Here is a 12,731-nt window from a genome sequence, read left to right as displayed (position 1 = left end):
AAAGGTCAGGGGGAACATGGAAAGACGAGATAAGCCCGGGAGGCGGGCAGAATGACAACTGGGGAGCAAGGATTGAGAGAGGATGAAGAATTAAGAGGAAGCACCTTATGAGGGAGAAAGGGAACACATTATTGAATGGTCTTTTGAAAAGTTTCACCCATCATTAGTTTATATAACTCCAATGGCAGAGACTGTATGTGACTGAGAGCATGCCGATCACCATTCACCAGAGCAGAAAGACATCTAAAGTGGGGTTCCTCAAGCCTCAGCACTGGTGACATTACGAGCCGGATAATTCTTTGTTACGGGGCTGTCCTGTGCTTTGTAGGATATATAGCAGGATGCCTAGCTGACACCCACGAGATGCCAGTAATACTCCCTCCCAGTTAGGACAACCAAAAACGTCTGTAGCCATTGCCAGATGTCCTTGGGGAGAGGGGAGAGGGGAGGGGGCAAAATGACCCCTGATTAAAAACCACTGGTCTAGATGCATCATTATCTCAGCACATAAAACTCTCCATTTCTTTCAAGGACAAACAGCTGCTCCGATTTTTTTCAAAAAATGGAACTGCAGAACTATCAGCCCAAGGTGATTTTCTAGCAGTAGCTTCACATTCTGCCCAGCTTCTACAGTAATAATTTACTGGCTACCAGCGGGCTCCTGCTTTTGAGCTACAAGATAAAATGTCCAGCTGAGAGTCAGTCATCCTGAGTCCTATTACTGCTCCACAGTTAAATTCTTGGGTCTAGGTTTCATCATTTCTCAAACGGGTGCAACAGTATCTCACTTACCTTCTGTACAGATGATTATAAGGATAAAATGAAAGGAGATGTAAAAGTGCTTTGAAAAGTTAAGAGAAAATACAACCAGACATAATTAAGTCCTTATGGTCTTTGCAAAAACGGAAACCCATTAACAAGCAACCTCAGAGTGTTTGGTGACCTTTTCTACTTTTAACAGCAGATGATTTACGTTGCCAGTGTAGGAGTGGGACCATTTGCCACTAAAAATACTGGTCATTTGTTACTGCTACTGCAGAGAACAAATGTGATCTGATTCTAAGAAAAATACTACAGGCAATCACAAACTTCAAATGCTTAATTTCTAGATCTCTTCCTAGCAAACAGTAACACAAACCCTTCGTAATTCCAGCACCACTGTCATGGCTGTGGTTGTAATGAAAAAAACAAAAAAACAAAAAACTCTCAAACAAACAAGACCCTAGAATCTTTTGAGAGATTCTGTGGATTGATTAGTGAAGGAAAGGAAGAAACTGTAAAAGTCATAAACAGTTTAGAAGAGATGAGTCTAAATAACTTTGTGACATAAAAGTGTTACAGTGACTGATTTGGCTTGAGGATTTTAGAACCCAAAAGGAGAGAGAAGAGCAGAAAGGAAAGTCGGAAGATGGCTCAGATAAACTTCATTTATCTGAGAATTTTCCAGAATACAAGAAAGTAGAAATGTTCACCTTCCTTCACCCCTTGCTTGCTGCACTAAACGGCCCCCATCCTATCCCATGTCATTAAAACAGTCTCCCCTTTCTGGGTGTACACAACTTATGTAAACAGTTCCTTAATGATGGAAATGTGAGTCACTTCTAGTTCTTCTTTCTCTTTTCCAATTATAAATAAAAGTAAATTGAGTAAATACTGTCAAAGAAAATTGGTATGTGTATTTATTATTTCCTTGGGATGCATTCTTAATCGTAAAGTTTCTGGATCATGGAGCACACACATTTTTAATGCTTTCATTTTTGAAAATAAGTTTTTGGAGGAATTCCCTTTGTTTAATTATCATGGTACCATCTTGGTATTCTAGATAGATCTCTACCACTTAGCACTTGAGCACATGCCTAATCAGACTTGATATAAATTCTAATTTTGAAATTGTCCCAAGGAATGTTTATGTGATCTTCAAAGTTGGGAATCTCCAAATATAAAGATCACAACCATAACCATTTTTTGCCTTCTTTTTCAAGATTACCATCTGTGCTTTATATGTACTGAAATGTACGTATAAAGCACCATTTCAAATAATCAAAAGAGAAATGGTTCAAGAGCCCTTTCTGTAACTCTGCTCCCTAAAACAAGCTTCTTCAGTTGCTGTGCTTCATTGCTTCATCATTTTTTTCTCTTATTCAATTGCCTCTTCTAATTTCCATCTCCCGCTACAATCATTTATTTCTGCACTTTCATTAAGCAGCACTATTAAGAGGCTAGGCTATGGTGCAACATTGTAAACTGACAATAACTCAAAAAATAATTTTAAAGAGGCTAGGCTGCACTTTACATATTTTAAAATAAATCATAAAGAAAAGCTTTACTGTACATACTACTCAATCAAAGACAAGACAATTCTAACAAGACCTGTTTTCCACAGAAACCATTTTAAGATGGAGTTTATTGCTACACAGACACTTAGGTGAGCTTTTTTTCTTCTACTGGGGATAACTTTTAGCTCAACCCCATTATTTATTTCTCTCCATAAATACCAAAATATCAAGAGTACTAATTTCATCATCCAATGTGCAGCTCATCATATTTAACTATTTTTAGTATTGTCTACAAATAACTTTATAGAAAACATAAACATGCAGTAGCATAACTTTGACTGTAACCATTAGGAGAAACAGCAGCAGCAGTTTTATTCTCATGTGTTGTCCACAGGGATAGGAGTAGAAGGAGAAAGGAGGATTTGGCAGCAAATCGGTATAATTAACTGAGCGGTTAATGACTGCTCCAATATTCTAGGAATTCTAGGAATTCTAGGAATTACAACAGAATGCTAATACATGACATCTGTATGCAGCTATATCATGCTGTCAGTGTGCAAAAATTGCAGGGATCCATTAGATACCACTGGAAAATATAATCTCTAGAATTCCCGTTTGTCTTCAGACTGCTCACACCAATGGCTTTCTGTAAACATTCGCTGATTCATGTACTGAAAATTATAACCTATCAACATGATTCACAGGTTCTGAGAACTGAAAAGAACTTTGGAGGTAAAGCACAATTTTCTTCACTTACAGGCAAAGAAAGAGATTGACAAACTTGTCCAGCTCACTTATTAATAAGTGGCAATGCCAGGACCTGAGCCTCAGTCTCTGACATGAGAACTGGCACAGCACCCTTATCAGCACACTCCCTTAGGGCCACCTGTCCCAGTCACATCACAAGGTTACATCCATCATAAGGCTAAGCCAAAGCCACAACATGTCCCAAAAGCAACTCATATACCTTACCCAATCATTAAAATTAGGTGGCAAGTCATTAGCATAATCCACACTTGGAGTAAGTTTCAAGTCTTCTCTTAGATATGCACATTCACCTGCTTTGCAGTATGTTGTGGAAGTTGGCAGGGACTCTAAAGCTAGCTCATAGATGAGTGCTGTGAAATAAGGAAACATCAAGGTAGAAACAGTTGTTTTGCCATATTATTCTTAAGCTAAAAAGTGTGGATTTAAAAATGGTGTTCCAGCTCTTCTTCTATTATAAAGGCAATGAAACAGTAACAAAAATAAACAATTTCCTATTACTAAATACTTCTTTGCTTTGTAAGAGACTTTAGCCTGCCTGCCTGCCTGCCTTTCTTCCTTCAATGAATCTTGAAAACCTGCTCAAAGTCCTTGCAAGATACCATTCTGGGAGTTGTGGGCAGTACAAAACAAGCATACCAAGTGATTGAAAAATAACTTTTACTTTCAAAAGCTTTACTGTCATATAGGGACACTATTTGTAAACACAGTGAAGGCGATAGGTGCTTTAAAAGGGGTGCAGGTAAAGTGTTGTGGGAATTTGAGGGAGGAGGTAATTACTTCCAGGTAGGATCACAGAAAGATTCAAGGAGAAACTGAAATTTAAGGCTACTGAAGAGAGTTAAATTTGAATAAATTTCAAGGAAGAAGGGAATTTTAGATTGAGTGGATGGGATAATCAGAGAAGAAGAAAAACCCAGAGTGGTACTGTATCAAAGAGGTTGAGTTCATCTGAGGATTGAGGATAAGGATGAGAGATGGGAAATGGAAAATAAAGCTGAAAAGACAAACGGGAGCCAGTAGACTTGGTAAGAGGTCATGGATTAGGATGGTCCAGACAAGGGGCGAGGAGTGCCTGCATTAAGGTGGTATCTTGCAGGTGGGCAAGGAGAACATAAAAGATGTTGTGGCACAAGAGGTTTGGTGGTGGAATCTAGGGTTTGGCAGCTAATTGACCTATTAGGCAAAGACAAGAGAAAAACCATAAAGATTGCCAAGGCTTCAAATTTCAGTGCCTGGAAAGTTGATGGTAAAACCCAAGCCAATCTTGGTCTTTATGGAAGCAAAATGTTACACCAGGGCCAGTGAGAACTTACTTGTGTCTAGGTGGTTGACTTCTCATGAAGAAACAAGTAGTATTTCTTCTTCCACCTCTTGGGAGGGCGGACATATCTTTGTGTCCTCAAGGGCTAGGCTTCCTTGCCCCAGAGAAGGGGTAAGTGACCTTTGTTTTTTTCAAGTCTGATCTACTGAGTCTATCAGGTAACCTAGATGAGTAAAGAGCTTGAATATAAAACCAGGGAGAGCACATGTTCCCGTGTAAAGGGGCAGAAGACAATGAGCTCCAGCCTAGGGTCCAGTGGGAACGCTGGCTGTGTTCCCAGACCTTGTGGTCTTTCAATAAAAGCTAGAAATTTTGACTTTTTATTGAAATCTCCATATTTGGAATGTTGGCCATTAATTTAGACGGTTGAAAGATACTGCCCTCATTGAACAAAACTTGTCTGCTGTCAGATCTAACAATAGGTCACCAGTTTTCTGATTTGGGGTGTCAAATCATGGAGCAAAGATCTGGACTCTCCTACAGAAAGACGGTGCTTAGGATTGAAGGGATCAAGAACCCTGTCCCACTGTTCCTGAAATGCATAAACTCTGGCATTAGTATAGTCATTAAGAGAAGAGATTCTCAAACCAGATCACCTGAGTCCAAATCTTGATCCCTTACTAGCCAGGTGATCTAGCATAAGCTACTCTCTGCATCATAGTTTCCTCAGGTTAAAAATAATTATAATACCATGACCTACCCCAGAGAGCTGTGAGGCTAAGATGAATTAGTCTGTTAGAGCAGGACCTGGTACAGAATGAGTTCTATGTAAACATTCGCTAGCATTACAATCGGCCTTCCCTATCAACAGATGCGGAACCCATGGATATGGATGGCTGACTAAGGGACCTGAAAATCTGTGGAATTTGGTATTCACTGGGGGTCCTGGAACCAATCCCCAGAGATACCAAGGAACAAGTATAGTTTTGTTTAATCACAAAGGAAAAGGAAGGAGCCCTACAAAATGACTGAGTGGATTTCCAATCATCCTGGTTAGGTGGAGGTGCTGAGTCAAATTTAATTTGATTAAAAAAAAAAGAAAGAAATGGGACATTCCTTGTATCTGAGTGAGGAAGAGCAAGTTCATACCAGTTACCATGGTTCTATTGTATTTCATCTCCATCACAGTATTTCTCTCCACATCCTGAGTCAGACTTATAGATATCAATTATAAATACTGTCTTTTAATGCCTTAGTACCACATTCCTCAAAGTTACTCATATTAAGAATAGACCTTGTCTCATTTCAAACATGAATATGCTTCAAACTCCTCTTTGAGAAAATTTTCAATGACAAGTCTCTATTGAAAGTAAAGGGAATTTGAGAAAGGGTAGGAAAAATTGAGTACACTGAAACCGTCTTTCTACTAAGAAAACTTTTTTATCTTCTTTTAAAATAGTCTGTCTTTCCTAACATATTGGGCATATGGTCCTTGCTCTGTCTTTTGTACATGTCCAATAACTTACAGTGTTTTTGCATATTTACTTGCATAATACATATCACAAACTATTCCTTTGTTGGTATTTCTTTAGTCAGACTTAATTAAATTGATTTTAAAGAACTTACTTTACACTATGTAGAGAAAATGCAACCTTTATCTTTCAAAAATCTTTTGGTCTTAAAAATGAGAAAGGAAAAGAAAAAATTTTTCTTTTGGAAGGGAGCGACATGATACTTTTTTCCCTATATTTAGGTCTCTCAAACGGGTACACTGTCCTCCCCCTGTCTTAACCTACTACCCACAAGAAAATGAACCCCAAACTCACTCTTTATCTAATCTAAATGTCACATTTGCAACATAGCACTATATGTATGTAAATGCATAGATAACGTTTTGAATACTGAACATTCCTGATCATTGCACTAATTGCAAATCCAGAGAATTTATTTATTTCATCCCAGTGATAGAAAAAAATGGTATGCCCCCTGCCTTTCTGCTAACCAAGTTTGCTAATTCATTTTTACCAAGTGTAGGGGGAAAAAAAAAGAAAAGAAAAAAAGTGTGGGGGAGAAGAAGACCTGAACACACAAATTCTGCCATTTTCCTGTGCTGACTTTAAACACTGCTGCCATTTTATTCTTCCCAGGAGATGGGTACTTTTCTTAGCAGAAGGTCTAAACTGAATTTCAGTCTTTGATGTAATCTCTAGGTATAAATGTGCAAAAATTTGTATCTATTAAGATTACATTTGTAATTTCTGAAACTATGGAGATGATTTCTCACTGCCTGTACCATATCCTGGCTTGGAGCACCGCATCCAGCTGATAGAGCTATAGCCAAGGTGCTTGTTAATACAGGAACCAAGACATGTTCACCTGATACCTTGGTTATCCATAAAAGCAACAGTAAATAATCACCTCTATAATTGTATTCCGCACACTCAGAAGTTATGCCACAACTGAAATGTTATTGAAGATACATTTATCCCCACAAAGTTAAGGACTCAAGAACAGCCAGATCAGGAGCAACCCCAAAAACCAAACCACCACGCTCTCAAATAAGTTTCTGAAATAAGCAGTCCCGTTGCAGGCTGCCCTAGCAAGCCAATATGGGTGACTGGCCAATTTTAGGCACCCCTGGCCAGGTGTTTGTTCCCCTCCCTATAGGACAGGAAGCTTTGGTGACACCAGGACCCAAGCCAAGCCCCCCCATTATGACAATGGTCATGAATCATGGCAGATGAGGCCAGCTACTTCCATGCATAACTACACTTCGTGTTTGTGTAACAGCACTTAAATTGACTCAAACCTTTTAGGAGACCAATCAATAACATGTTTCAAGAGCTTTCCCTGTCTATAGCCTTTGACCCAGTAATTCTGCTTAAGAAAATAATCCCACCTTTCGGCAGAGCTCACTAAAGCAGTCAATACTTCAACAAATACGTATGGTGCTGAGTAAAATGCATCATAAGCCAGAGTAGCTGTTGGAAATAACAAAACCACCGCTTGCCTTTGGGGACTTTACAGTGGACTGGAAATTTCATGTTTATCACTTACTGAATGCCTACCAAGTGCCAGGTGTTCCACTAGGCATCTTATATGTTTTCTCCCTTAATCATTATAACCTGTAAAGTCAAGTCGTATCATCCACATCTCACACTAAAGTGGCTGAGTAACTTGCGCTGAGTTATACAGCCAACTAGCACTTCTGAAATTCACACCTGGGTCTAAAATCTCCAAATTTTGTTCTTTACCAGCTAAACTTTGCTGCATTACGATTTAAAACAACAGTTAACAACAATCAACACACCATCAACAATCATCAAAGGAAAACAAGAGAAAGATGAACAGACAAATTAATCTCATTAGGTGGGATATGCAGTCATTAAAACTGATGTCTTTGACAGTTTGTCACAGCACAGAAAAATGCCTGCATGAAAATATCACAGTAAAAGCATGATGTGAATCTGTATATGCAGATGTGTACTATGTTTAAACACACACACACACACACATACTAGAAGGAAAATACCAGTTTTTTAATAGGCAAAACTGTATGTTCACTTAATACAAAATTAAGGGGAATTTTAGGAGGAAAAGCTGTACTTTCATATGTAATTCAGAGAAAACAGGTCACCTAACCCTGCAGAATTCACTTTTTAAAAAAGGCACTAGATACTCTCCCTCACAGCCATAAAAATTTTCCTTTCACCCTCCTGTCATCCTTTGCTCATCTAGCCTGTATTAGTCAGGTTTCTCCATAGAAACAGAACCAGTGGGGTGTTTACAGAGAAAGATGTACAGATTTAATCTAAGGAAATGGCTCATGCAATTGTGGGGGCTGGCAAGTCTGAAATCTGCAGGGCAGGCTGGCAGGCTAGAGACCCGGGGAGGAGTTGATCTTGCAGTCTTGAGACGGAAGACAGTCTGGAGGCAGAATTTCTTTCTTTTGAAGGAGTCTTAGTATTTTCTCTTAAGATCGTCAACTGATTAGATAATGTCCACGCACATAATGAAGAGTAATCTGCTTCACTCAAAGTCTACTGATTTAAATGTCAATCTCATGGAAGAAAATACCCTGCAGCAACATGTAAACATGTTTGACTAAACAACAAGGCATCATAACCAACCAACATGATCCTTCCCCAACCTACACTGAGAAAAAGGAATTTGTATTTCAGACCCTGTCCAGGCTCATCCCATCCCCTAATATACATTATTAAAGACCCCGGCTCCTGTCTGACATTAGACCTATGAGACATGAATATCATCTCACTATACATTGGTTGGATCATAATAAATCAAATTTGTAGCTCCTTAAGGTTTATCATATATGTTCATGGATATGTCTTGTGTAATCTTCACAACAAGCCATTATTGTCATTCTCATTGAGTCAAACCTAAGGCCAGAAAGAAAATCATGACATGTCCAAGACTGCCAAGTTAAGAAGAGTAAGACTTCCAGCTCCAAGCCCTTGCTATCAAATATATGCCTTGGACAGAAGTGTCACAGGCCCGCAAGGATAGCAGCTATTTTAATTTTACTCAATTCAATTTCCCAATTCATCTACGTTGAAAACACATAAAATTAAGGTGCCTGTCTGGCTTATGGCCCAGGATGGGACAATAAAGCTGGTATAACAAGTTTGGGAAATGATCACTGTCCACAAATACGCGTCAGGTTTGTTCGTATTTTAACTTTGATTAAAGTACAGCATGCTACTCAGATTATAAATTTTCAGCTCAATGAACTGGCACAACATGCAGACCCTGTGTAACTGCTACTGAAACCAAGAAATGGAACATAACTGGCATCTCTGAAGCCCCTCAGGGAGCCCTCCCAGCCACCACCTTTTCCCTAAAGGTTACCCTCATCCAGATGTCTATCACCATCAAACAATTTTGCCAGGTTTTCAACTTGACATACAGAGAGTCCTATTGTACGTGCTTTTTTGTGTCTGGCCTCCTTTGCTCTACATTATGTCTGTGAGGTTAATCCACTACTTTGTTCAGCTATGGAAATCAAGGAAGTGGCTGAGTTTCTTCCCTGGGGGAAGGATATTGCAGAGAGACAGTCCATTAAGTGCTCTGATTCAACAGAAGCAGAAGCAAGAGCTAGGTAGAGGTGACAATGCAAGTGAAGCCACCTCCTCCTCTCTGTCTAGCCGGGGGTTCCCCCAAATCATCTGGGGTGCTTTGGAGCTCTGTGAAATGTGGAATAGAGCTTTGAGTCCATTCTAAGGAAAAGGGGACTGCAGTTGATGATTCCCAAAGACCTGCCTCCAGCCCTTGACCTTGGATCTGATTGTCTAATCAACTTCTCAGATGTCTAACAGATAACTCCAATTTAAAATGGTCAAAAGCCAAATTCAGTTCCACCCCACAAACATGATCCTCACTTAATTTTCCTCATCTTGGTTAACAGCCCCATATCCACTCAGTTGCTCAAGCCTCAAACTTCCAGTCATCCTGATTCCTCTTTCTCTCATCTAACCAAGCCATCAGCAGGCCCTGCCTCCAAGGCATAACCAAATTTGGACATTTCACCTCCTCCCTATATCTCTGATGATCCCAACCAAGTATCAACCACCATTCCTCAGCTGAACTAGTGCAGGTCCTCCTAACTAAGTCATCCTGCCTCTACTCTGGCCCCCAGTGGTCTTTTTTCTACATATCAGTAGCAGCCAGATAGGTGGTGTGAGTCCAAGTCAGAATATATCAGTCCACAGTTTAAAATCATCCATGGTTTCCACCATAATTCAAAGTCCTCCTGTGGTCTGTAGGCCCCCACATGACCTAGCCCTGCTCACCTCCCTGACCTCATCTCCTTCCACTCTTCCTCCATCCATGGGGTGTCAGGCACACTGACCCGTTTCTCCAAAAACACACACACACACACACACACACACACACACACACACAGTGCTCCTTCCCTCAGAGTCTTTGCACATACTCTTCTGCTGAGAATGCTCTCACTTTACATTTTTGCATAGCTGCTGCAATCCCGAAATTTCTGCCCACTAATTATTCTCCACAGTTTACCTTGCTTTATTTCCTAATGATACTTACTTGTTGTTTAGTTGCATATTTTCCACCTTTCTCTCCCCATTAGAATGGGGTGAGCATGAAGGGAGAGATTCCTCCTCCGGCTCCTGGAATACAGTGCTCAGTAAGAATCTGTGACATGAACGCATCTGAGTTTCCCTTGTTTCCTGCCCTCGCTCTACCGAAGGCCGTCCTCAGCTGTGCTGTCTCCTAAAGGCCTCACTCATTTGAGTTTTGTCATTTAACTGTCTCACCTAAGTCAGATAAAATGGACCCCACGGACATGAATATGCCCCGGGGCCTCCCAGAGAAAAGCAGAGGCCTCACTAGAGCTGGCGGAGGCCTCAGGAGGATTCACACATGAGGTGCTTCCTTTTCTCCACGGACCCGGTTTTGTCCTTTTTCATAACTTTATTGAAATGTTCTGCTCTTGCCTTTGGCTCATTTCTTCAAACCTCTTCCCAAGAGTAAAATATTTTTGTTTGACTTTTAGTCACTAACCACAATTAATGACTATAAAATTCACTTTTTAATTTATCAATTCAATGTTGCTTAGGACCCTGATAACTAACATAAATAACCGTGTGTGGGTGGGTGTGTAAACAGCAGATGATGAGAGCCTTGCCTTACTTTGGTTGGTTGAAAACACTTCTGACAGCCTGTGATGTGCATTCATGAGCCTACAAACTGCAGTAGCAGCTCTCATAATGCAGGAATGCTGCTTATGTTGATTTTTTTTAATGTAATATAGAATTTGTATTTGTTCTTACTAAATACCTGTAAACACCTAGTTCAACAGATTCTGTGGTTGAAGTGCTCAAAAATACATCTGAACTATCACTGACCTTTCACTAGCTGAAATCACATGTAGATATATATTATTATATATATATGTGTGTGTGTATATATATATATATATATATATATATATATATATATAAAAGAAATGAATAAATTAAGCAATAACCTCCCTGGGCCCCAAGAAAGTGTTCTGTATTCTCCTGTTAGGCCAGAAAGGTGTTCGTTGTGGTTGAAGGAGGTCCTAGTGAGACAGGAGGGAAGCGGGCAGGGCACAACCATTAAAAGAATGACACAGCCATTGAGGACACGACATACACTGGCTAGAACCAACTAGTCCCAAGATAGGCAAAAGATTTAACTTCTAGTAGACCTTGAACCCCATTATAGGCTCATTGTCGTAGCATGCTAAATGGCACACCCAAGGAGCCATGACAGTCCCCAAGCTGGCTATAAAGGGCCAAAAAGTGGGCAGCAGCCCAATTCCTGGAAATCTCCTCCCTTTCCCCCAAATAATTGGAATAATCCTCCAACTCATTAGCATACAAAATTACTCAGCCCATAAAAACTAGCCACCTCCACACCTCAAGGCCTCCTTTGCCTTCCGAGACTGCCAGCACTCTGTCTATGGAGTGTGTATATCTCCCTGAATAAACCTACTGTCACTTTACTATGGAATGTGTATCTCCTAGAGCTGCTCTTACTTTCCTGGATGACCCTATGCTCTGGGGCCACTCCCATTTCTGATGGACTGCATTCTGTCTATGGGAAGTGTACCTATCATCTCCCTAAATAAATTTGCTTTCACTTTATTATGGCTGGCTCTTGAATTCTTTCCTGCACAAGACAAGAACCTACTCTCTGGTAACACTAGCTCCCATAACCCCTAAGGGGTTCCCCAGCTCAGCTTAGAGGTGATATTTCTGCCTGAACAAGGCCCAGAGTCATTTCCTGCATCTTTCTGAGATCAGCACTGTGCAAGGTCATTGACGGCGATCCCCACCAGACCAGGGAATTAGGAGAGAGTCAAAAATAAAGGAGGGAAAGAAAAAATTGGTAAAAGGAAAAGGGTAAAAGGGTGAATGTAACCAATTCTTCCCTCCCCTGATTCCAGCAGGAACCTTTAGTTAACTCCCCATTAAGCTATGCCAAAGAAAAGATACGTTTTATTTAGATATGCTTCTGTCATCTGGGTGGTTTGCTTTGTCTAAGAAGAAAAAGGATTAGGGAAGAAATTATAAAGAAAAACATTTTCTTACTTTTATTCTTTTAAAAAAGAGAGTATGAGCAGGACATGGAAATACCATAAAAGAGTCAATTTTCCCACAGTCACTAACATCCTACACTAATGTATCTGGGTGGCAGGGGAGATAGACCCATGAAGGATGGTGCTGTGCCACACAGCAAGAAGAAAGCCATCTGCAAGCCAGGAAGAGAGGTTTCACCAGGAAGCAAATCAGCCGGTACCTTGATCTTGGGCCTCACAGCCTTAGAACTGTGAGAAATAAATGTCTTCTATTTAAGCCACCATTAAGTCTATGGCATTTTGTTATGGCTGCCTGAGCTAAGACAATGATTTACAT

The 12,731-nt window shown here is 40.2% G+C and overlaps 1 long non-coding RNA gene across 1 annotated transcript in view; it reads right to left on the bottom strand.

The window, feature by feature from the left end:
- Positions 1-10,454, bottom strand: part of LOC140685694 (uncharacterized) — a 33,129-nt gene extending 22,675 nt beyond the window's left edge. Inside the window, exon 1 of the long non-coding RNA XR_012059018.1 lies at positions 10,375-10,454. This is a non-coding gene — a long non-coding RNA (uncharacterized lncRNA). The remainder of the gene's footprint in view (positions 1-10,374) is intronic.
- Positions 10,455-12,731: the final 2,277 nt, after the last annotated feature.

The sequence above is a fragment of the Vicugna pacos genome, chromosome 15 (genome assembly GCF_048564905.1).
Source record: "Vicugna pacos chromosome 15, VicPac4, whole genome shotgun sequence".
NCBI lineage: Eukaryota > Metazoa > Chordata > Mammalia > Artiodactyla > Camelidae > Vicugna > Vicugna pacos.
This window is presented reverse-complemented; position numbering and strand designations above follow the sequence as displayed.